The following is a 25,447-nucleotide window of genomic DNA, read 5'->3' on the forward strand; positions in this document are numbered from 1 at the left end:
TGAAAATGACGGCATGTAATAACACTTTAAAATTGTAGAAATAAAATGGATTAACACACATGGTATGACATATTAGGTGAGAGTATTTAACAAATAGAATACGATTACATACGTCCAGTTTTTGACAAGCGACTTCTCTACATATGATAAACGCGAAAGGGCCCCAACGTTCACTGCTCGACATAGGCCTCCCGTTCACTGCATATACCCACTGCTTTCTGACGCTGTGACTTGAGAGGATAGGATTTAACGAATAGAACGACAAAGAAGACTAAACAAGGCAGCTCACGGGAAAAACACAACTGTCCGTTTTATACTCTACAGGGAAGCATCAAATATTCAACGTAAGAATATATTAGAGTATAACGGTATGATAAATCTTTTTCTTCTTTTTTTCATTTAGTGCATTCCGTACGTTTTTTAAACATAATCAGGAGAAGTTGTTGAATTTCTGAAGTCTATAAAAGAATTTCTTAACAAACCTTTTTTTAATTGTGTTATGGATTATTTTTAAGAATGTGTTTAAAAGGCAGTTCGCAGGCTTATTGTTCAATGGTCTTATCACTTTCAAGCGCCTGTCTTTTTTGTAGGACTATTAATTGTTACTTGTGATTTCAACCATTCTAGCGGGGCAATGCCTTTTCTATAACTGAAATGAATATTGTTATCCATTTAATTTTTTTCCTCAATTAATTGAATGCCTCCTACTGGTGTTTGGTCTAAGCTTACCGCTTTTCCCCATTTAAGCTAAACTGCTCGTCAAAAGTTAGGGATATAGAAAATTATGCTCATTTTCATAGCTAATTTTTTCGAGAACAGATTAACGGATTCCACTATTTTTTTTTAATATTTTAGATTTTTCTTTAGTATTTACACAGTTGTGCAAAGGTTTACACAAACTTCTTTTTTGTACTAATACCGAGTGGTAGGTATAAGTACAGAAAAGAAGTTTGAGTAAACCTCTTGATAGGTATTAGTTACGTATCTTCACTCCCATTGGTCCCAACGTGTCGTACGGCGGCTCAAATAATTGGAATCAGCCAACAGAATACAATGACTAGGGAGCGGATTTATATGCGATCAATTTTGATGAAATATTCGCATATATATGCGGTAAAAAATTACGAAATATGCGCAAGATATGCACAAAAATTCAAAAAATGCGCATTTCGGGAAACCACAAATTTTCTGTCTTATTTAGTAATCTTATTTATTATTTTTCAAATAAAATCATTTTTTATATATGCAATTTATTCACAGTTTTTACAAAAACTGCTACAATTTAAAATAAAACAACAATATCACTATAAATATATCTTCGATTATAATTCACTACAATGTGTTTTTCCAAATTCTTTACGAGGAAACATATTCTTTGATCAGACAAAATATTTTTATAACTTGAAAAACTCCTTTCAACATCGATAATTGGTGCGTATTTAAAATAACTTGTTAATTTCCGTTAGAAAATCGTAAAACTTTGGCTAAAGGTGTAAATTCTCTTAACAATAGAGGATTTAAAAAATCACCAGAATTATAGGTAGGTACCTACCCTAATAGCACAAGGACGCCCAATGGACGTCCTTCACGGACTTTAGGGACGTCCATTGGACGTCCGTTTTCGTCCGAGGAACGTCCTTTATACGTCCTATTTTGGTCCAAATGTCGCGCTACCGAACGTCTATTGGACGTCCATCTAATGTCCGAGGGGACATATATTGGATCTTAATCGGACGTAAATTGGACCTTAATCGGACGTCCTAGGGGACGTAAATTGGACCCTAATCGGACGTAAATTGGACCTTAATCGGACGTAAATTGAACCTTAATCGGACGTAAATTGGACCTTAATCGGACGTAAATTGAACCTTAATCGGACGTAAATTGGACTTTAATCGGACGTAAATTGGACCTTAATCGGACGTAAATGGGACCTTAATTGGACGTAAATTGGACCTTAATCGGAGTAAATTGGATCTTAATCGGACGTCTTAGGGGACGTGAATTGGACCTTAACAGGACGTCCAATTTTGGTCCAAATTCCACGTTGCCAAACGCCCAATGGAGGTCCACCTAACGTCCGAAGGGACGTTCGGTGGACGTCAATTGGGCCTTCATAGGACGTCCCAGTTTGGTCCAATGTATTGCTGCCGATCATCCATCTAACGTCCTGGGAGGACGTTCGGTGGACGTCTAGAGACGATATTTATACCTGTGGAGAATGTATTGTGGGAAATAAAAAATATATTTTTTAAGGAACTTATATTACATCTTATATTAATTTACAATTATTGGATATTAGATTATTTACATTAAATTATAATTACATTTCTCCAAGAAATTAACGCACCACCTTAAAAATGGGCCATTTTTGATGTCTCGAATTTCCTAAAGCCATTGTCCCATCTAAGTGATTTTTTTAATAATATTATAGCCTAGGCTATATGGGCTACCTCCATAAGCTTGTCATGCACGGGGAGCTATACTGTAATAATATTATATCACATCGCTGAGGGAACTCTACATTACATATACTTTTCGAATCAAAACTTTTATTCTCTTAATATTATTACTTAAAAAATATATACTACATTCGTCTCGCTAAACTCGAAAAATAACTTATAAACCATAAAAATCTCCAAAAATATAAATGACATAAATGAGAATTGGCACAATTATTATTATGGTTTTAAGTTGATTTTTCGGATTTAACTACAATATTATGCAAAAAATTATGTTATATCGCAGATTTAAAATGGGTTTATCTCGAAAACAGTTATATTAAGTTTAGCGAGATGATTGTAGTACACTTTTTTTAAGTAAAAATATTAAGAGAATAAAAGTAGACTGGTACGCAGTCTGATTTTTGCATAAGAGTTTAATGAAATGGTAACAAATCAATTGGAAGTTCTGTCCGACAAAATACATGGAACGTTTTCGGTAGTCTGATGTTCCAAGTTTTTAACCTGTTCCACAATTAAAACTTCCCCGGTTCCAGTATTCCCGTACATCAAAGTTTGTCCGACTAGACACCGTGAAGCTATTAACAAATTTTCAGCTTGCTGTTAATCAACTTTTTTTATTACGCGGGATCCAGGTCTATAAATGAATACAATAAATAAGTAGGTAGGTACATATTATACACTTATTTATATGAGTACAATTAATAGTAGAGCTGGTTTTTGGGATCTTACAAGCAGCATTTGCATTTCCACAGAGATACTTATGACAGAAATAATAAAATACCGAGACGGACTATTATTATAATAATTTAGAATAGGACCCGACGGCCGACGCTATAGGGACAGGTAAAATTTATGACTGAACAATGCACCGAGCATCGATACAAGCAATATGTACCGGTCGAAGGTTATTTTTTATTGTGCCAAATGGACGTATATAGTACCTACCTTTAAAAATCGAATACACAAATTAAAAGATATTTAACAACCATAAAGATTTGTCAAACTCTATCACCGACTTCATGAAAACAGGTATTACTACATTCTTTGATGGTTTTTGCTGTAAATTTTAAAGGATTGACATGAAATTTGGCATACGCATAGCTAACATGCCAAAGAAAAAAAGTGATATTGTGCCAATGTGTGCTATTGCCCTGGGGTGAGTTTCACTCTTTCTCTGGGGTGAACAACGTTCAAAATAAGTCCGGACTTCGATAAACTGATTAATATTAAGCAACCTTTATTCCATACTTACAAAGTATGTGTACTTACAAATTAGTATGTGAATTTGGGGGGTGAGTTTCACCCCGAGGAGGGGTGATATACAAAATATAGATAGATACACAAAAGATATACAAAAATGTTTCAAAACATCGAAAAAATGTGGTAAAATGCAAATATACATATCATATTATGATAAAATTGCGATTTTGGCGATTTGCCTTTTTGGATAGAATGATGATGATGTTGATTAGGATAAAACTGCGAAGAATTTTTTTATCGAAATATAGTAAAAAATATGAAAAATATACCAAAAAGCTTGAAAAAATATGTAAGTATGTAAGGAAAAACATAAATAATTAAATAAACTTTTGACAACACAACACAAAAGTTTGAAACACTCACTATTTGGATTGGTTGTCCTGGCTTGTGATTTTCTTCTTTGCAGATGACGCTCACGGATCGATGTCAATGTCCAACGGACGTCCGAGCACGGACGTCCAATGGACGTCCAAAGGACGTTCATATTTATTCAACACGTAAGTACGTCCAACGTCGGACGTCCGAAGGACGTTCATTTATAGTCCATCCGCATTAGGACTAAAACTGGACCTATTTTGGGCACACGTACGCTCAACTTCAAAAAGATGCTCTCAATATTCATCTGTAGTAAGGATACATTGATAAAAATTATATTTTTGCTTATTAGAATTAACCACCAAACTTCTATCATCTTGGTAACGGGAATAATAAAACATTATAAAGTCCACTTTACATCAACAATAATTGAACAAGAAATTGACGACAAGTTATTCAAGGTCAAATTTGGCTTATACAAAACACATTTCTACTTCCAATTTTGCCGTGAATAAACAGAAAATAAAGAAATTTGACAAAATAAAACATATCCAATTGTTCTATTTCATCAAATTCCTTCATTTTCTTTTACAAATCATACATTTTGTACTCGTCAAATTTGGCCTTGAATAACTTAGTCAATTTCTTGTTCAATTTATTGTTGATGTAGAGTGGACATAACGAATAATTTACCGATCAGATTTCCACACTTTACATAAAAACAAAAACATGTATTAGATATTAAACTACATATACAGTTTTGAATTAAATATGATTTATAATCTTTTCCATTTAAACTATTTTATTAACATAATTAAGTTAATATTTTATTAAATAATTTTGCTGTTTAATCCCCTTATTGGTAGAATATGTCCAATATGGACGATTGGAAAAGGTCCGTATTTCGTCCGAGTACGGACGTCCAAAGGACGTTCATATTTATTCCACCCGAAGGACGTCCAACACCGGACGTCCGAAGGACGTACATATTTAGTCCACCCGAAGGACGTCCAACGCCGGACGTCCAAAGGACGTACATATTTAGTCCACCTGAAGGACGTCCAACGCCGGACGTCCAAAGGACGTACATATTTAGTACACCCGAAGTACGTCCAGCGTCGGACGTCCAAAGGACGTCCGTTTATGGTCCATGGACGTTAGGACCAAAAATTGACCTATTTTGGACGTCCAAAGGACGTCGTGTGCTATTAGGGTATTAAATATAACAAAAGTATATAAAATTCGGATTTCCGGGTAAAACATCCTTCGTCATTTTAACATCCTACAATCATTTCATAACGGCGGCGTATTATCCTATAAGTACTTTGTGTAGAGATCGTTTATTTTCTAAGAAAAAATGAAAGGCGGTTAATGAGCTGTCTCTCTTGGTTCTCGAATTAATACATACCACAGCCTGTGCGTGGAAATATTTTGTCGAATTAAAAAATTTAAATTTTGTTTTGGACTAATGAAATAAAACATTTTAGTAGTTCCAAAATGACACAAAATCTAGGCATCGGATAAAAAAGTTTATTTGAAGAAAGTGTATTTTTTTGTTCTTCTTAATGGCGGTACAGGCTCGTTTTTTTAATATTGTATTTAATTACAGAATAATTTTCAAATATTACCTAATATATTTTTCAAATTGGGCTCTGTACCGCCATTCTTTATTATATTACGGATACGTGTGCCAAATATCTTGAAAAAATATTCAAAATTACAGCCGCAATCTTGGAACGCGTTTTGGCTACCTGTTGATCGCTACTGTATCACCTTAAACAATTTTTTAAACAAATTCACAAAAATAATTTTTTCATTACGAACGATTTTTTAGATAAGTTGGGTTATTCTGAGCAAAAAAGGTATCTTGAGATTTTTCTCTAAAATTGATTTTTGTCGAGTTATATGGCCATTTTCGCATTTTTCAGGTTTTAAATCGCGTATAACTCGACAACAATCAATTTTAGAGAAAATTGACAAGAGACCTTTTTTGTTCAGAATGTCCAAAATTATCTAAAAAAAAATTGTTCAAAGTGAAAAAATTATTTTTGTGGATTTGTTTAAAAAATTGTTTAAACAATTTTTCGACCACGGCACCTTGTGAATATGTTATAAGGACCTCTTTTTAAGTAAGTTTGTGCAAAAAAATCGAATCGGAATAATTTCACTAACAGGGGCGACGATAAATCCGGGACTATAGCGCTAATTATTAATAATTAAAAATAACAGCTTTGTAATAAAATAATGACAAAAATCTCTTAAGGACCTTGAAGCAAGGGTTTGAAACTTGATCTGCTCACTTTTTAATTTCATAATAATAACTTTTAATCGAGTTATTAAGACTTAAAAATGGCAATTTTCGCATTTTTCAAATTTTTAATCGCATATAACTCGACAATAATCAATTTTAAACAAAAATGGCAAGACACCTTTTTTGCCCAGAATGACACAAGTTATCTAAAAAAAATTGTTCGAAATGAAAAAATTGTTTTTGTGAATTTGTTTCAAAAAAATTTTTTAAACAATTTTTCGACCAATGCACCGCCCGGCACCCTTTGGATATGTTATAAGGACCTCTTTTTGAGTAAGTTTGTGCAAAAAAATCGAATCGGAATAATTTCGCTAGCGGGGGCGACGATACTGCCCGGTCTACTTTTGATGCTGATGGTGATAGAATAGATACTTTTTATATAACAAAAATAAAACTTTTTTTAAACTCTTTAAAAAATTTGTGGCGGGTTTTCCCCGAAAAGTGCGTTATTTTTTGGACATTTTACGTTGAACTAGTCGATTTGGAATTTGACGAATAAGAACCAACTTTTGATTAGCTCCAACTCTGTTTTTATTGTGTGTCCAGACTTCATACATACATCATTTTTTTTACTGTTTTATAAGCTTTATATTTGCTAGGAATAGTTTTTCGATCAAATACTTACTTTTTGATTTATTTGCGAAAAACCATCTAAAAACAAAAGTTACAAGGAATTTAATTAGTTTATCCACTTACGGACTTATTTGGACCTATATTTTTTCACACTCGAGAAGGGGGTGGTACTCATCCCCAGAAAAAAAGCACACACTGGCACTCTGATGTTCATTTCGCGAAATATCGCAGGGTTCGTATTTAAAATTTTTAATTTACTCCTCACCCCTTTCCGTGGCGGTTCGTTTTTGGTATCATTCGATAGACTTTTGAAAAATATTGAACACGCATTTTTTAGTTTTTCGATCTGACGTTCATTTCGCGAAATATTCGCTTTTTTGTGAAACTTTCTGACTCGCCCATCATTTCTTCAGATTTGGGAACACTTAATAATCGGAGGGGGCCAAGTCAGGAGAGTAAGCCGCATGAGAAAGTAATTAGAACCCCAACTCGAATTTTTGCTACTGTCACAACGCTCTTGTGAGTCGATGTATTGTCTTAGGTCTTGAGAACACTTTTTTCTTCTGCTTATGGAGTCGTTTTTCATTCATCACATACCGGAACTCACCACATAAATTTTGAAGACCCTGACATCAAAACTGTATTAAATTATATGTGATCTAAGTAAGTTAATGAAAAGTCAGAATAGATAGAGTAGAACACTTATAAAAAAAATTGTAACAAGCAATTGGACATCGTAAGTTCTAATTTTTCACAAAAAGTGACCGGAAGTTGAGCCGGCAGTCGATATTTGAACCCTTCGTGTAACTTTTTGTCAGCTGATATGACGGATGAATTTTGTTCACCTACAGATATGGACGAACAGACAGGCATGAAACCGGAAGTATGTATTTGTTCTGGTCTTTCTTAGTCGTGTTGACCAATAGTTTGTACTATTTCGACGAATTTAAAACAGTACTTTCGGTTGCAACTCTGGAACAGGCAGTCCGAGGTCAAACTTCTCACATGTAATATCATATTTTGGTTATAGGCTTTCATTTGACACCTTATTTGTCATTCTTTCTGTCCTACTAATAGACGAGTTGTGTTTATTGACGGACAGACATGGATAATTCTAGGTTTTCACATTTAATGATAAAAACAATAATTATACAATTCAGTTAACCTGACTATATCATTGTGATAATGACTTCTTATCTAAAAGTGACAACGGCAATAATTGCCGTTGTAATAATTATTATTCCATTCACTCACGATAAAATATCGCAAAACCTCCAGATTTTAAAGAACCGCTTGGATTGACATAAAATTTGGCACACACGTAGCTAAAATGCCAAAGAAAAAAGTGAGATTATGCCGATATGTTCTCTTGTCCTGGATGTGACTTTCACCCCTTCTTGGAGGTGAAAAAACATACGTGCAAAATAAGTCCGGAAGTGGATAAACTGACTAATTCTAATTCTAAGCAAATTTTGTTCTATAAAAGTTTTAGGTCAATACTTTTCGAGGTATGTGCGAGTGAATATGTTTATTTTTCATAGAAAAACACGTTTTGGACGGATTTTCGCAAATAACTCAAAAAGTAAGTATGTACATATTTTATCGAAGAAAATATTCCTAGCAATAATATAGCTTATGAAAAAGAGGTGTCAGTATAAGGTCTGTAGACCCAGTAGAAGCAGGGTTGCAGCTAATGAAAAATAGGTTCTTATTCGTCAAATACCAAATCGAATATTTCAACGTAAAATAACCAAAAAAATAAAGCACTTTTCGGGAAACACTCATCATAACTCTTTTAAAGTGTTTAAAGAAAATTTTTTTTGGTGTTTTTAAAACAGTTTCTAGCGTGAAAAGTAAGCAAGTTACGCTGAAAATAAAATCGTTCCCTTTTTTTTGGCAAAAGAAAGTCATGAAAATTAATTGTTACCGCTTCCCACGTTACTTTAGATAAATGTATTGTTTATACAGGGTGTCTCCGAAAATAGTGCGTTCCTTTAAGGTGTGGATATAATACACAATTTAGAACAAAAAGGTGTTGTAACATTTTTTCCTAAAGTTAACCGTTTCAACAAAAATTACGTTGTTCTCCATAAGAGTAAATTTTTATTTTCATAAATTTATATGACCTGGCAACATGGCGTAGAAGAACCTGTGACTGTGAAATTTAATCTAATGGGACCCCTTGTTTATTTACTAATTGAGTATCAATTTGCATATCAAAATGTATTTTCGTTTTTTGGTCAAACGGCTGAATTTAGAATAAAATGTTATAAGACTTTTTTGCTCTACATTGTGCTTTCTATCTATACCTTTAAGGAACGCACTATTTTCGGGGAAACCCTGTATATGATCTGTAAGTTGCATTGGTTCAAAATGCTTATTTTTGAAAGGGGTTTTGTTGAAAGGCCTCGAACGAATCACTAGTCACGAGTATGTATATGCAAATTTTGAACAGCCATATCTTAACCAATTTTTGTCTTCCAGAAAATCAAAAAATTCCAAATATTTAAAAAAGCAACACCTACATTTTTTACTCTTTAAGATATTTGGTATCACTAATAATTTTTAAGTTATTTTGACAAAAGTCTTTTTTCAAAATTAAAGATTTAAAAAAATTTACTTTAAAACCAAATTTTTCCACAAATAAGCACTTTGAACTGATGAAACTTACAAACACAAACAATACATAAAGTTACTTGTGAAGTGGTAACGATTAATTCCATTTGGGCTGTTAATTAGAGGGAGTTTTTAGAATATTTTTAACCAAAAAAAAAAGGAACAACTGTATTTTGAGCGTAACCTGCTTACTCTTGCTGCTGGAAACTTAAAAAAAATAAAAATAAACGTTTTCTTAAACACTTTAAGAAAGTTGTAATAAGTTTTCCCAGAAAAGTGTTTCATTTTTTTTATTTCACGTTAAAATATTCGATTTGGAATTTGAGATATAAGAGCTTATTTTTCACTATAGTCTGTTTTTAAACAAGAGGAGTCATTCAAATTTCCCGCGCCGTACACCTTGTTTGTAATTGGTACAACCTCAGGCAATTTTACTCATATCAAATTTTGACACTATTGGCATTTCATAGGTTAGTTTATTTATTTTATCAGCAATTTTTGTATTTTCTGCGTTCTTCCTTTTATTTTTAGATTTTTAGTCAAGATTACCGTCAAAGGCCGATATGATCAACCAAAAAAGAAGATTTATCTGATGATATTTCTAGTGACTTTCTTGGGTGTGAATCTGCCATTTAGTTTACCTACTCCTCTTGGTTTTAAAACAAAGCTTAGCAATAACTCTGCTTCTACTGGGTCTACAGACCTGACACATATACCATTTTTTCACTTTTTTATAAGCTATATTTACTATTTGCTAATTTTTTTTCAATAAAGTACCTACTTTTTGAGTTATTTGCGAAAAACCGTATAAAAACGTTTTTTTTTTGTTGAAAAATGAACATATTCACTCGCAAATATCTCTAAAAGTATTGACTTAGTGAAAAACGCTATAAAATAGAAGTTGCTTAGAATTAGTCAGTTTATCCAATTCCGGACTTATTTGAACGTATTTGTTTTCATACCCTATATCCGACGAAACTCACCTCCAGATCAAAAGCACATATCGGCACAATATCACTTTTTTTCTTTAACATATTAGCTATAGGTACGTGTCCCAAATTTTATGTCAAACCAAGCGTTTCTTCAAAATTCTGACCAAAAACCCTAAGTAAATTAAACGAAAATATAAAATGAATTTTTCAAACAAATATTTTAAGTCGGTATGAGAAATTTTAATTTAACAGATGAAATCAAATAAACACAATTCAACTCGTAAAATATTTAGACCCTTGCTTGGTAATCCAGCTGAACAGGTAAAGAACCTACCTTTTATGTAGTTTATAATCTGAGAGGATGGAATATTTTACCAAAATATTCCATCCTCTAAGTTTACAATAGACCTTTTCTACCTGTCCTCAAAAGATCGGTATTTTTAACTCGTGGCAACGTCGAAAAGCGGCAAAATGATGGGAAATACACATTTTTATGTGGTGGAAGTCAAAATGGTTATGAAGTGTAAAAATTTTTGTATATAATTTAAATTTTTAAAATTAAAATTTTAGAAAACTGAGAACGATACAGGGCGTTAAAAAATGCGCTCAACAAACATACACGAATTAAAATTCGAAAATGATAGTATTTCTTGGTGATGCCAAATGACTGCAACATGAAAAGATGACATAATGATAGCGGGATGTATATATATATATATATATATATATATATATATATATATATATATATATATATATATATATATATAGATACATGTATCCATGTGACTTCCAAAGTAGATACTCGTAATACGTTGTCACTTCATATATACCGTTATGACTTCCGATTTCGGAAGTCACAACGTTTTGCCTATATTTTTACGAATTCGGCTACTAAATGGTATCAGAACGCTTATATTAAAAATTTCGCCGGAAGTCATATCGTATCTCACATACTCATAAGATCAGATTTTAGTTCGACGGTATATCTCCAGCGCTAGTGTCGCTCCCGTACTACTATACAGGTTATGTACACAACGCGTAGCGTCTTCCGTATAGCACACCGCTCGATGTGACTTCCGTTTTTTGGCAACCCTGTGTAACGGTTTCCAGACATTCATTTGTTCTAGATTCGCGGTCCTAATCGTACTTAGTATTTTGTGTGCCTTTTGTTTTTTAAACATGAATAATAGCAGATCTGCTTTACTTTTAAAGTTAGCCTTAAACGAAGGTACAATAAGTGATTATAATATATCTCTATAATTATATATTATCTGTACTTATTTTAATCTTAATATTTTACCTATACATTTTTTTTACTTCCTTTTTTACAATGAACTTCTAATTCAATCTACACTCACCGGCACGAAAAACGGGCACCTCAAAAAATGGGTAATTTTTGATGTCTCGTATCTCCCAAACCTGTTGGCCGATTTAAGTAATTTTTAATATGTTATAGCCTTATTCTTTAACAATATCGCTATAATAATATTGTTGATAGACAGGTAAATTTTCATTGTATACCGGGTGTACCAATCAAACTGGGTTTTTTTCTCAATTTTCACAACACCCTGTGGAATATTCTAGCCTTAATAAAATATTGAAATTAAAACCCGACTATAGCTCCAGGTTTTCTTAACATTCTGTTTTTTTATTCATTCGCTTACGTTGGATAATTAAAAAGTTAGGGACTCTAACATCTAGCCACGTTCTTTATCGATACAGGGTGTTTCTAAATAAGTGCGACAAACTTTAAGGAGTAATTCTGCATAAAAAAATAATGATCGTTTGGCAAAAGAATTTTATATTTGCAAGCATTTGCGGACATAGCTTTATCAAGTAAACGATCATTATACCCCTTAAAGTTTGTCGCACTTATTTAGAAACAACATGTATTGATAAAGAACATGGCTACTTGTTAAGTCGCTAACTGTTTTATTATCCAACATAAGCGAATGAATAAAAAAACAGAATGTTAAGAAAACCTGGGGCTATAGTTAGGTTTTAATTTCAATATTGTATAAAGGCTAGAATATTCCACAAAGTGTTGTGAAAATTGAGAAAAAAACCCAGTTTGATTGGTACGCCCGGTATACAATGATAATTTACCTGTCTAGAAGCAATATTATTACAGCGATATTGTTAGAGAATAAGGCTATAACATATTAAAAAAATACTTAAATCGGACAATAGGTTTAGGAGATACGAGCCATCAAATATGACCCATTTTTTGGGGTGCCCGTTTTCGTGCCGGTGAATGTATCTATTAAATAATCTAAATTATTTTAAAAAATCTTATTAAAAGCTTAAATACAATAAATGTAGGTAAATGTTCTCATTTAACGAAATTTCCTAAAATTGCGTATTTTTTTGACACAAGTAGGCTGAAAAATCGATTTTATAGTTATTGTTATTTCGAAAGTAATAAAACGTGTAAAAAATTGAATGTACAATTACAATTGAATGGAATTAAATACACGAAAAAATGAATCAAGAGCGATAAAAAGTTTAAAGTAGGTAATAAATTATAGTATTAATATGAAATACAGTAAACTCTCTCTTAATGGGGTAGGCGCAGTCTCGGTCCAATGCTATGTAAATGCATTCATTTTTTTCGAATCCTGAGAAAACTAAGAAATACTTTTTAAAACTTACACCCACAATGAAAGATTACATTATTACGGAGGACCGAAAGTCCCTTAGAATAAACAAAAAGTTTCTTTTGAATGAAATATTCGAAATTAAAAATTACACTAACTTTTCTCTTGTTTTTTCATCCCGTTATCTTATTAAAATAAACATTATATAAGTTTTCAGGGAACTTCGGCCCTTGGTAATAATGTATTCTTCCATTCTGCTTTTAAATTTTTCAAAAATATTTATTAGTTTTCTAAGAATTCGAAAAAAATTAGTGCATTTAATTAGCATTGGACCAAGATTTTGCGCTTATCTCTTAACGAACACCTCTATACGAACGGTATTTAAAACAAAACTCATTTGCCGATATTGAACCTGTACTCTTCATAGGTAAAAATACATAGGTAGGCATTTTTTCCAAATATTAGAATACAAAGCTACATATTATTATATTTTATTATTTCAAATTAATACAGAGATGTCGACGAGTGATATTTGATATCACTTTATCAGCAGTAGGTAATAAAAATCTGTGTAGGTCATTAAAAGAAATGTGACACCCTAAGGTTGCTCTAATAATATTTAACATTGATATGTTGTATGTTGTGACTAAAAATTTGAACGGAAATGTCTGCTTGAACATATTCCAATACCGAATAAAAATTTTATTTTCTTTATAAAAAAATGTTTCGGATTCAAGGGCGACTTGACTGTATGCTAAAACAATAATTATTATACAAACAAAACAAATATTCTGACTCGTTTTTTACGATCTTATCGAAATAGTATTATAGTTCATTAACGGATTTGCTTCAAATTTTAAACAACGGATTGACGTGAAATTTAGAAGACACATAGGTAACATGTCAAAGAAAAAAGTGAAAAGAAAACTTTGTCCTGGGAGTGAGTTTCTCCTCTTCTCGGAGGTGAAAAATATACGTTCAAAATAAGTTCGGAAAAAGATAAACTCACTAAATCTAAGCAACTTTTGTTATATAGAATTTTTTCACTAAGTTAATACTTTTTGAGTTATTTGCGTGAAAATATGTCAATTTTTCAAGAAAAAAACACTTTTATACGGTTTTTTGCCAATAACTCAAAAAGTAAGTATGTTATCGGGAAAACCATTAAAAATATAGCTTATAAAGTAACAAAATTGATGTACGTATGAACTTTTAGAATCAGTAGAAGTAAAGTTGTAGCTAATGTAAAACAGGAAACAGGTTCATATTCGTCAAATTTAAAAACGAATGATTTCACGTGAAATAACCGAAAAATGATAGCAACCAAAAAATGATGCACTGTTCTGAGAAAACTTCTTACAACTTTTTTAAAGTTTTAAAAAAATCTTTTTTATGTTTTCTAAAAAAGTTCTAAACATACGCTCAAAATAAAGTAGGTCCTATTTTTGTTAAAAAAATCCGAAAAATCACCACCTAATTGGAATCTCAAATGAAATTAATACTTACCGCTTCACAAGTTATATACTTAACTTATGTAATATTTATATGATCTGTAATTTCATCGGCTTAAAGGGCTTATTTTTGAAAAAAATTGGTTTTAAAGTAAATTTTTTTTTTATTTTGAAAAATTTTTTTTTTAATGACATAAAATTTAGTAGTGATACCAAAAATTACGAATACATGGTAAGAAATGTAGGTTTTGCCTTTCTGAATATTTAGGATTATGTGTTTTTCTTTGAGATAAATATTGGTTAAGACATGGCTGTTCAAAATTGGCATGCACAGTTGGTTAGTGACTAGTTTTATTCCTTTCAATTACATCCCCTTCAAAAATAAGAACTTTGAACTGATGAAGCTTACAAATCATATTTATAAACAATACATACACAGTAAATCAACTTGTGAAGTGGTGACAATTAATTTCATTCAGGATGCTAATTAGGGGGTGAATTTTATGATTTTTTACAAAAAAAAGGATCTTCATTTTGAGCGTAACTTCCTTCCTTAATTTAATGCTAAAAACTTTCTTAACCTTTTTTTTTAAACACTAGAAAAAAGTTGTAATGAGTGTTCCCCAAAAAGTGCTTTAGTTTTTGACAGTTCACGTTGAAATATTCAATTTGAAATTTGGCGTGTATGAACCTATTTTTTATTAGTTACAACTCTTATTTTACTGGGTCTAGGGATCTCATACATAAGTACACCATTTTTTCACTTTTTTATGGGCTATATTTTTCCTAAGAATGGTTTTTTTGATAAAATACTTACTTTTTGAGTTAATTGCAAAAAAAAAACGTTAAAATGAGTTTTTTTTTTGTTGAAAAATGAACATGATTAGTCGCAAATAACTCGAAAAAAGTGAAAACATGCTATAGAACAAAAGTTGCGTAGAATTAGTTAGATAATCAATTTCCGGACTTATTTTAAACCATTTTTTTTCATCCCGAGACGAAGTGAAAGTCACCTCCATGGCAAAAGCACACATCGGCACAATATCAATTTTCTTCCTTGACATGTAACCTATGTGTATGCCAAATTTCATGTCAGCGGTTTCACAAATTTCAAAACCCACAAATTTCAAAATTTATGGGTTTTGCAATATTTTACCGTCAGCGAACGGACTACTAGTAGAGGATCCGATATAAGGCTGATCTGCATCGATCTATTTAATGGATAACAATAATTATTGGATATGCAATTTAGTATGTTAACAATTATAAAAAACAAGGGGTGCATGATCTAATTTTCTTCTGACTATAATTAATTAATAATTAATAAATGACTTTTATCTACTCTATATCATACTATGTATAAGTTTTTAGTTTGTGAAAAATGTCATTATAGATAGCAGTGCGTGAAGGGTTTAGTTTAAAGTGTGCGTAAAGTAACAGTGTATTTTAAATGGGATTTACTTTTTCGCACTGTTTTTGACACACTTTTATATAATCAAATATCCTTAACTTTCGCGTTGTCATGGTGATGACATAGTGAGCATAAATTACAAAAAAAATTTGACAGTTTTGTGGTTTGAAAGAAATAAGAATTTCTAAATGTCAAAGTTATAAAAATTGTAGAATAGAAATGAATTCCAGTGACGAAGAGTTACAGTTTTTTTATTTGTTTATCGTAGATAAAATATTGTATGAAACTGTGCGTGAAGTACTTTTTGCGAACTTACGCGATGTATAGCACTCGCTCCGTTGTCGCTCATGCTCTAAACATCGCGTGCGTTCGCAAAAAGCATACTTCACGAACTGTTTCATAAATAACTATTTTCATAAATTAAAAAAAATGTTTCGACCCGGGTAGATATTATTCCAGATTTTCAGATTTCAGCACAGTGTTAGATGGTTGGGGCATATATGGAGAGCAGGTAGAGCAACAACTATAAACTCAATTTTTACAATGGAAACCCGGAGCTAGAAGGAGGCGCGGAGGAACTAGAATAAATAGTTACACGAAGTAAAGGAAGATTTACATAGGGCAGGAGTTAGAGACTAGCAGAAACAGACAGGATAGAAAGAAATGGAGAAACACAGTCAATAGTATCGAGTAGCAGACTGGGACTAATCTGCTTGAAAAAGATCTAGATAGCTTTTTAGCGGCTCATCCCCACCTGGGGTATTTAGCCATTTAATTTTCTTATTACATATTATTACTGGTACATCAAAAATTAAAAGGACGGTGTCTGTCATAAAATGTAAAATTCAAAATTTAATCAAGAAAAATAATAAATATTAAAATTTTCTATAAGTTCAAATTTATTTATTAACATTTTTGATATAATTTTCATAAATAAATGACTTGGAATGTTAAAAGCCTCTATGCAGCAGGCAAGCTCAGTAACTTAGTTCAAGAGGTTAAACGCTTAAAAATTGATATAATGGGCATCAGTGAGCTCCGCTGGCCTGGAGCGGGAACATGTGAACAAAATGAAGGCACACTATACTATTCTGGAAGTGTAGAAGATGACGTACATCATAGGAATGGAGTTGGCATATTTATAACATCTAAATTCAAGAAATATGTAAAAAATTTTGTACCTGTAAATGACAGACTAGCGATACTCCAATTAAATAGTAAACCATTTAATGTCAATGTTATCCAGATATATGCCCCTACTTCAGAAAAGAAATATGACAATGATGTTGAATCATTCTATAGTCAATTAAAACAGACACTTAACAATCTAAAAAGGAACGAAATCACATATATTATTGGAGATTTTAACGCGAAAATTGGTCAAGGACGAAGATCTGACCTGATAGGTGGATATGGACTAGGGGAGAGCAATGAAAGAGGCGATAGATTATACCAGTTCTGTCAAGAACATGACATGATAATCGCAAATACATGGTTCAAATTACACAAAAGAAGATTATATACATGGAAGGGACCAGGAGATAACTCGCTTCATATAATTAGAAATCAGATAGATTATATTCTAGTAAACAAGAGATTTAAGAATGGTGTCAAGAGATCAACGACATATCCTGGTGCAGATATCGGTTCAGACCATAACCCTCTAATAGCTGACATCCAAGTGAAGCTCAAAAAAGTCGAAGAAAACCCCAAAACACCAAAATTACATATATCAGCATCCAACAAAACGCTAATAGAAAATGACCTGAATAAGCAGCTAAAGAATTCAACAAATGAAAACAATACAGAAATATGGAACACGTTTAAAGATCTTACCTGGAAAGTAATGGAAAAATATACGACAACGATGCAGAGACACAAAAAACAACAATGGATGACTGATGAAATCCTGGAATTGATGGAGCAGAGAAGAAAACTGAAAGATAACAAAACAGAATACAAAGAAAAACAAAAACTAATTAAACAAAAAATAAAGGTAGCTAAAGAAAAATGGATGGAGGATAAATGCAAGGAATTAGAAAAGTTGAATGAAAAACATGATACGTTTAATATGTTTAAAAAAGTTAGAGAAGTAGTTGGTCTTTATTATAAGAAAACTCCACATACTATAACCGATTCGTCGGGAAAAATGATAATAGACGAACACGAAATCCGAACTACCTGGTATAATTATATAAATGAACTGTATAATGATGATAGACCTGAAGAACTGGACACTTTAGATGAAGGTGAAGGACCAGAAATACTAAAATCAGAAATACAACATGCTATAAAATTGGCAAAAAACAATAAAGCCGTTGGTCCCGACAACATACCTACAGAAATGTTAAAGCTCATAAATGAGGAAAACATTGGAATACTAGTCAAACTTTTCAATGATGTTTATTCGACTGGTGATATCCCTGAAGATTGGTTAAAGTCCGAATTCATAACCCTACCAAAAAAACAACGTCCGAAAAACTGTAGCGACTATAGAATGATAAGCCTTATGAGCCACACCTTGAAAATCTTTCTACGTATCATCCACAGTAGAATCAGAGATAAATGTGAAGAAGACCAGGATGAAACACAATTTGGCTTCAGAAATGGACTGGGAACCCGGGACGCACTCTTTGCACTAAATGTGTTATTGCAGAAATGCCGAGATCAAAGGAAAGACGTCTTTGCTGTATTTATTGACTATGAGAAGGCCTTTGATCGAGTACAATATCACAAATTAATTAAAATACTAAAGGATAAAGGAGTTGATAGTCAAGATGTACGAATCATAGAAAAATTATACTGGCGTCAAACAGCGACAGCTTGCCTAAATGGAAAATCAACAGAAATATGCAAAATACAAAGAGGCGTCAGACAGGGTTGTATACTGTCCCCACTGTTGTTCAATTTGTATTCAGATAGAATATTTAAGGAAGCGCTGCATAATTTGGAATGGGGTGTGAAGGTTAATGGAATTCTGATAAATACAATCAGATATGCAGACGATACAGTTATTTTAAGTGATGATATGAATGGATTACAACACCTTTTAAATGCCATTGACAGAGTGGGAAGAGAGTTTGGCCTAAATATAAACTGTTCAAAAACAAAGTACATGGTATTTAGCCGTTTGGCCCATCAAGATTCACGGTTATATGTTGATGGTCATATGATTCAAAGAGTACCCAGTTTTAAATATCTTGGTTGCCATATTACTGAACAACTAGATCCAGATAAAGAGATAAAATGTAGAATCGAGATAGCCCGCACGACATTTTTAAAAATGAGGTCATTCTTCTGTAATGATACCTTGCAACTTTAACTTCGAAAGCGCATGATTAAATGCTACATTTGGTCAGTCCTCTTGTATGGTGTCGAAGCATGGACATTAAAAATATCCACCATTAACCGTTTGGAGGCCTTTGAAATGTGGCTGCACAGACGTATTCTAAAAATACCATGGACGGCTATGCTGACAAATGTGGCAGTCCTTAAGAGAGCAAATGCTACCCGTGAGCTGCTTGATAACATCAAATATAGAAAGATGGCCTATTTTGGACACGTAGTAAGGGGAGACCGGTATAATATTCCTCAACTTATTATGATGGGTAAAATCGAAGGACGCAGAGGAATTGGTAGAAAACAGGCCTCTTGGTTGAAGAATATCCGGGAGTGGACAGGAATAAAGAAAGCAGAACACCTATTTAGAATAGCTCGAGACAGAGACAGTTTCGCCATGTTAATCGCCAACGTCAAGGGGACTTGATAGGGCACGTTAAGAAGAAGAAATAAATGACTTACTATTAACACTTTTTTAATTAATTTCAATGAATCCATTTTACAGCAATAATAAAATATTAGTATTTGTAAAATAAATATCAATCATATCATAAATAACACAGGTTTACAAAAAAAAACTAAATTTCGGATTATTTGACGAAACCGTATGACAAGGGGGTTTTTGGGGTGGCTGATTACGAATCCGGGGTCCGCTCATCTCTATCACGTCCAGTAAAGGTCATTTCAAGGTAGAATCAAGATAAATTGACAGTCGCTCTGAAAATGTATATTAGGAGGTTTTTGGGGTCGCTGAAGACGAATCCAGAGTCCGCTGACCTCTATCACGTCTAGTTCAAGGTCATTTTATCGTCAAATCAACATAAATCGACACAATCGCTCTGAAAATATATACTGGGGGCTTTTGGGGTCGCTGATCATAAAAACTGCGGTCATGTACCACGTCATGTAAAGCTCTACCACGTCATGTAAAGGTCATTTCAAGGTCAAATCAGGACATGTCCACAAAATTGATTTGATTTTGAAGTGACCTTTAGCTGACGTGGTTGTGCTCAAGGGACCCCAGTTTTGTGATCAGCGACCCCAAAAACACCCTAATATGCTTTTTCAGAGCGATTCTGTCGATTTATCTTGATTTGACCTCGAAATGACCTTCAGATAGACGTGATAGAGGTCAGCGGATCCCGGATTCGTCGTAAGCGACCCCAAAAACCCCCTAATATACTTTTTCAGAGCGACTGTCGATTTATCTTGATTTGACCTTTAAATGACCTTTACCTGACGTGATAGAGTTCAGCGGACCCCGAATTCGTGACCAGCGACCCGAAAAACCCCCTAGTCACATGGGTTCGTCAAATAGTCCGAAATGTATTTTTTTGTAAACCTGTATAATCAAAGAGTATCAATCTTTTAATTTAAATAGACAACTGTAAAACACAGACAACTGTATTCACAGTAAAAGTTTCAAAAGATCACACATTCAATCTAGCAGACAAGTCGTTGTGACTTCCAAAATATGACAACACCGCTGGAAGTGACAACGCGCCTTGAACTACCCTATATATGGAAGCCATAACGTATGCTGTACGCTTCAGTATATACGTATATATATACAAAATTTATTTTGGTAAATTCTTTCCCCTCAATAGGTAGTCCCATTTGATAAGCCCCCCTTTTACCAAATACACAATTTTTAAAAAATAATTCCTAGTAGAAAAGGTGGAGGTCGGACAGCCTCTTCTGTATACCGGAAGTCACAACTTAACGTGCATCTATATATATATATATATATACATCCCGCTATCATTATGTCATCTTTTCATGTTGCAGTCATTTGGCATCACTAAGAAATACTATTATTTTCGAATTTTAATTCGTGTATGTTTGTTGAGCGCATTTTTTAATGCCCTGTATCGTTCTCAGTTTTCTAAAATTTTGATTTTAAAAATTTAAATTATATACAAAAATTTTTACACTTCACAGCCATTTTGACGTCCACCACATAAAAATGTGTATTTGCGATCTATTTGCCATCAATCGATGTTGCCACGAGTTAAAAATATCGAGCGTTTGAGGCCAGGTAGAAAAGGTATATTATAAACTATATAAAAGAAGGGTTATTTACCTGTTCGGCTGGTTCGGCTGGTAAGGGTCCAAATATTTTACGAGTTGAATTGTGTTTATTTTATTTCATCTGTTAAATTATAATTTTCTCATAACGACTTAAAATATTTGTTTGAAAAATTAATTTTGGGTCATTCCATTTCAAATCACTCAATTTTGGAGCAAAAAAAAATTTGGACCTCCGATTTGTCTGAAAATTGGTATATAGCTTCTGCGGGACGTAAAAATAAGATATTTAAGGTCAAAAAATCTTCTTCTTTTTTTCTCAAAATGTTATTTTATTCGATTTTACAGTGATTTTGTGTTTATTTATACAAATTTCCATTTTCTCTCGTAAAGTATCAATGGAAAACATAATATTTTAATAGAAGGGACTCAAAAATGTCATTATATGGCATTATAACAAGTTACTTTGATTCAAAACAAGCTTTTGATCAAATGTTATAGTGTAGAAAACGTTAAAATACCGTTTTTTTTACATTTTTCTCCATTCCCAAAATGCATCATAATCGATTTGGCTGAAAATTTGCCCACAGATAGACAAAACATAGGACTTTAAGTGATCATAAGGATTTGAATTATATTGCAATACCCAAAAAGTTACATGCAATATTATAGTCAAAAATATAGGCGTCTACTGTAAGTAAAATTAACTCGAAAATATCGACCTCGCGACAAAAATTGTTAAAAAGAAATTGTAATAATTATAAATACGATTTATTTGGAACAATTTCAGTTCCTTCCATTTTTGTCGAAAAGTTAAAAATGGCGGAGATATTGAGCAAAACAGGTTCTCCTTTAAAATCAAGATGGCCGCTAACGTAACGGAGGAATTCATTCGCGATTTTAAATTTAGGCTACTATTGACTCCCCTAAAGATCAGAAAAATAAATTTTTGTGCAGCTTGGCATTCAAGGTCAAATGCTATCCCGACTGGACTAATATATACTTTTGAGTATGATATTACTGCATGCAACTTTTTTGGTATTGTAATATAATTCAAATCCTTCTAACCACTTAAAGTCCTATCTTTTAGCTATCTGCGGGCAAATTTTTAGCCAAATCGATGATGATGTATTTTGGGAATGGAGGAAAATGTAAAAAACGGTATTTTAACGTTTTTTACACTATAAAATTTGATCAAAAACTTGTTTTGATTCAAAATAACTTGTTATAATGCCATATAATGACATTTTTGAGTCATTTCTATTAAAATATTATGTTTTTCATTGATACTTTACGACAGAAAATGCAAATTTGTTTAAATAAACACCAAATCACTGTAAAATCGCATAAAATAACATTTAATAACATTTTGAGAAAAAAAGAAGAAGAAGATTTTTTGACCTTAAATATCTTCTTTTTACGTCCCGCAGAAGCTATATACCAATTTTCAGACAAATCGGAGATCCAAATTTTTTTGCCTGAGTGATTTGACATGGAATGTACCTTTTACATTTTCGTTTAATTTACTTACGGTTTTTGTTCAGAATTTTGAAGAAACGCTTGGTTTGACATAAAATTTGGGACACGCATAGCTAATATGTTAAAGAAAAAAAGTGATATTGTGCCGATATGTGCTTTTGATCTGCAGGTGAGTTTCGTCCGTTATCGGGGATGAAAACAAATACGTTCAAATAAGTCCGGAATTGGATAAACTGACTAATTCTAAGCAACTTCTATTTTATAGAGTTTTTCACTAAGTCAATACTTTTAGAGATATTTGCTAGTGAATATGTTCATTTTTCAACAAAAAAAAACACGTTTTTAGACGGTTTTTCGCAAATAACTCAAAAAGTAGGTACCTACTTTATTGAAAAAAAATTAGCAAATAGCAAATATAGCTTATAGAAAAGTGAAAAAATGGTATATGTGTCAGGTCTGTAGACCCAGTAGAAGCAGAGTTATTGCTAAGCTTTGTTTTAAAACCAAGAGGAGAAGGTAAACTAACCCTAATAGCACACGACGTCCTCTGGACGTCCAAAATAGGTCCATTTTTGGTCCTAACGTCCATGGACTATAAATGGACGTCCTTTGGTGGACTAAATATGTACGTCCTTCGGACGTCCGACGTTGGACGTCCTTCGGTGGACTAAATATGTACGTCATTCGGACGTCCGATGTTGGACGTTCTTCGGGTGGAATAAATATGAACGTCCTTTGGACGTCCGTACTGGACGAAATACGGACGTTTGCTGATCGTCCATATTGGACATATTATACGAATTACGGGATAAAATAGCAAAATAATTCAATAAAATATTAACTTAATTATGTTAATAAAATAGTTTACATCGAAAAGATAATTATATTTAATTCAAAATTGCACAGTTTAATACTCTAAACATGTTTTTTTTTTGTAAAGTGTGAAAATCTTATTTGTAAATTATTTGTTACAATGTTTTATTATTCTAGTTACCAAGATGACATAAGTTTGCTAATTAATTCTAGTAAGCAAAAATATAATTTTTATCAATGTATCTGTACTAAAAATTAATCTTAAGAGCATCTTTTTGAAGTTGAATATACGTGGCCGTGCCCAAAATAGGTCCAGTCTTAGTCCTAATGTATATGGACTATAAATGGATGTCATTTGGACGTCCGACGTTGGACGTACTTCGGGTGGAATAAATATGAATACGGTGAACTAAATATGTACGTCCTTCGGACTTCCGATGGTGGAATAAATACGAACGTCCTTTGGACGTCCGTACTGGACGAAATACGGACTTTTTGTGGACGTCTGAAAATCACCCCCACTACTTGGTTCCTCTGTTCACAAAACTATAACGATAGGCGATAGATTTTCGATTCACCCACCGATATCAGTTCGAAGTTGGAGAGTTGATCTCTCAGTCGTTGTCGTCGTTAGGGCTCCCGCTTAGAGTTTTATTCATTAACCACTGATTTTCATAATGTAAGAAATTATATTATATACGAATTAAAGTATAATATACTTATACATATACTATATATTACGTAAAACTATGAAGACGCTGTTTCACAACATAACACAGAGTCCGACCGCCTCATCGGGCCATTTAGAGCATCAATGCATAAGCCCATCCAATGGATTATTATGTGCCCCTTTGACATAGGCGCACAACATTTTAATCTACCACCCTGAGGATTCCTGCTCCTGGAGTTTTTCTGAAGTGCTGATTCCTCGATCAGATGAGGAGTTTTCGGAGCCATCAACCCCAGACAGCTACTGGAGCTCCACGTTGCAGCCAGTCACTTCTTGGTAAGTGAACGCCAAAGAGGAAGCATTCAGACTCTGCTGCTACCACCGTCTGGACATAGCCTATCGATCCCTGATGGCCTAGAGGACAAACTCACCGAGAATGATGGACAAAACCACCAGCCAGGACAACTGGTATCCAAACAATGGTATTATTTACGTTTTTTATTACATTTACATATTTTTTCATGCTCTTGATATATATTTCTTATTCTTTCTGGTATATTTTTCATACATTTTTCAATATTATGGGTGTTTGGTAAAAAATAGGCCATAGCTTAACCTTGGATTACTGAGCTTAAAATAGGTCGATTTAAGCTAACTTACTTTAGTACGAAAGATGATAACCGAAATACAGGGTGTCAAATTTAAACTTTTATTTTATTCTTGATTATTTCCTGGGCAATACATCATTTTTGGTGTTGAATTTAGATTTCTTGTCCCAAAAAAACCCCGCTTACCAAATTTCGTGATATTATCCCATGCTTGTTAGGAAATATTCAAGAATAAATAAAATAAAAGTTTAAATTTGACACCTTGTATTTCGGTTATTATCAACTTTAGTACTAACGTAAGTTAACTTAAATCGACCTATTTTACCCTCCGAAATCTAAGGTTAATCTATGGCCTATTCTTTACCAAACACTCTGTATAAGTACATATTTGTATTCTAGCCAATCTTTTTGATTTTCTATAAAGTATAGACTTCCTTGAATTTTGAATTACAATTGTTAAAGGAAAGTTTCGCTACCGCGGTCGCCTTTTGTTCGTCTTAACTTATTACCTCTACCCATAACGGTTCTTTTGTCAAACAGATTGGGTTGGTTATTGTACCTAGTATTTTTTTTATA

The sequence above is a fragment of the Diabrotica virgifera genome, chromosome 9 (genome assembly GCF_917563875.1).
Source record: "Diabrotica virgifera virgifera chromosome 9, PGI_DIABVI_V3a".
Taxonomy (NCBI): domain Eukaryota; kingdom Metazoa; phylum Arthropoda; class Insecta; order Coleoptera; family Chrysomelidae; genus Diabrotica; species Diabrotica virgifera.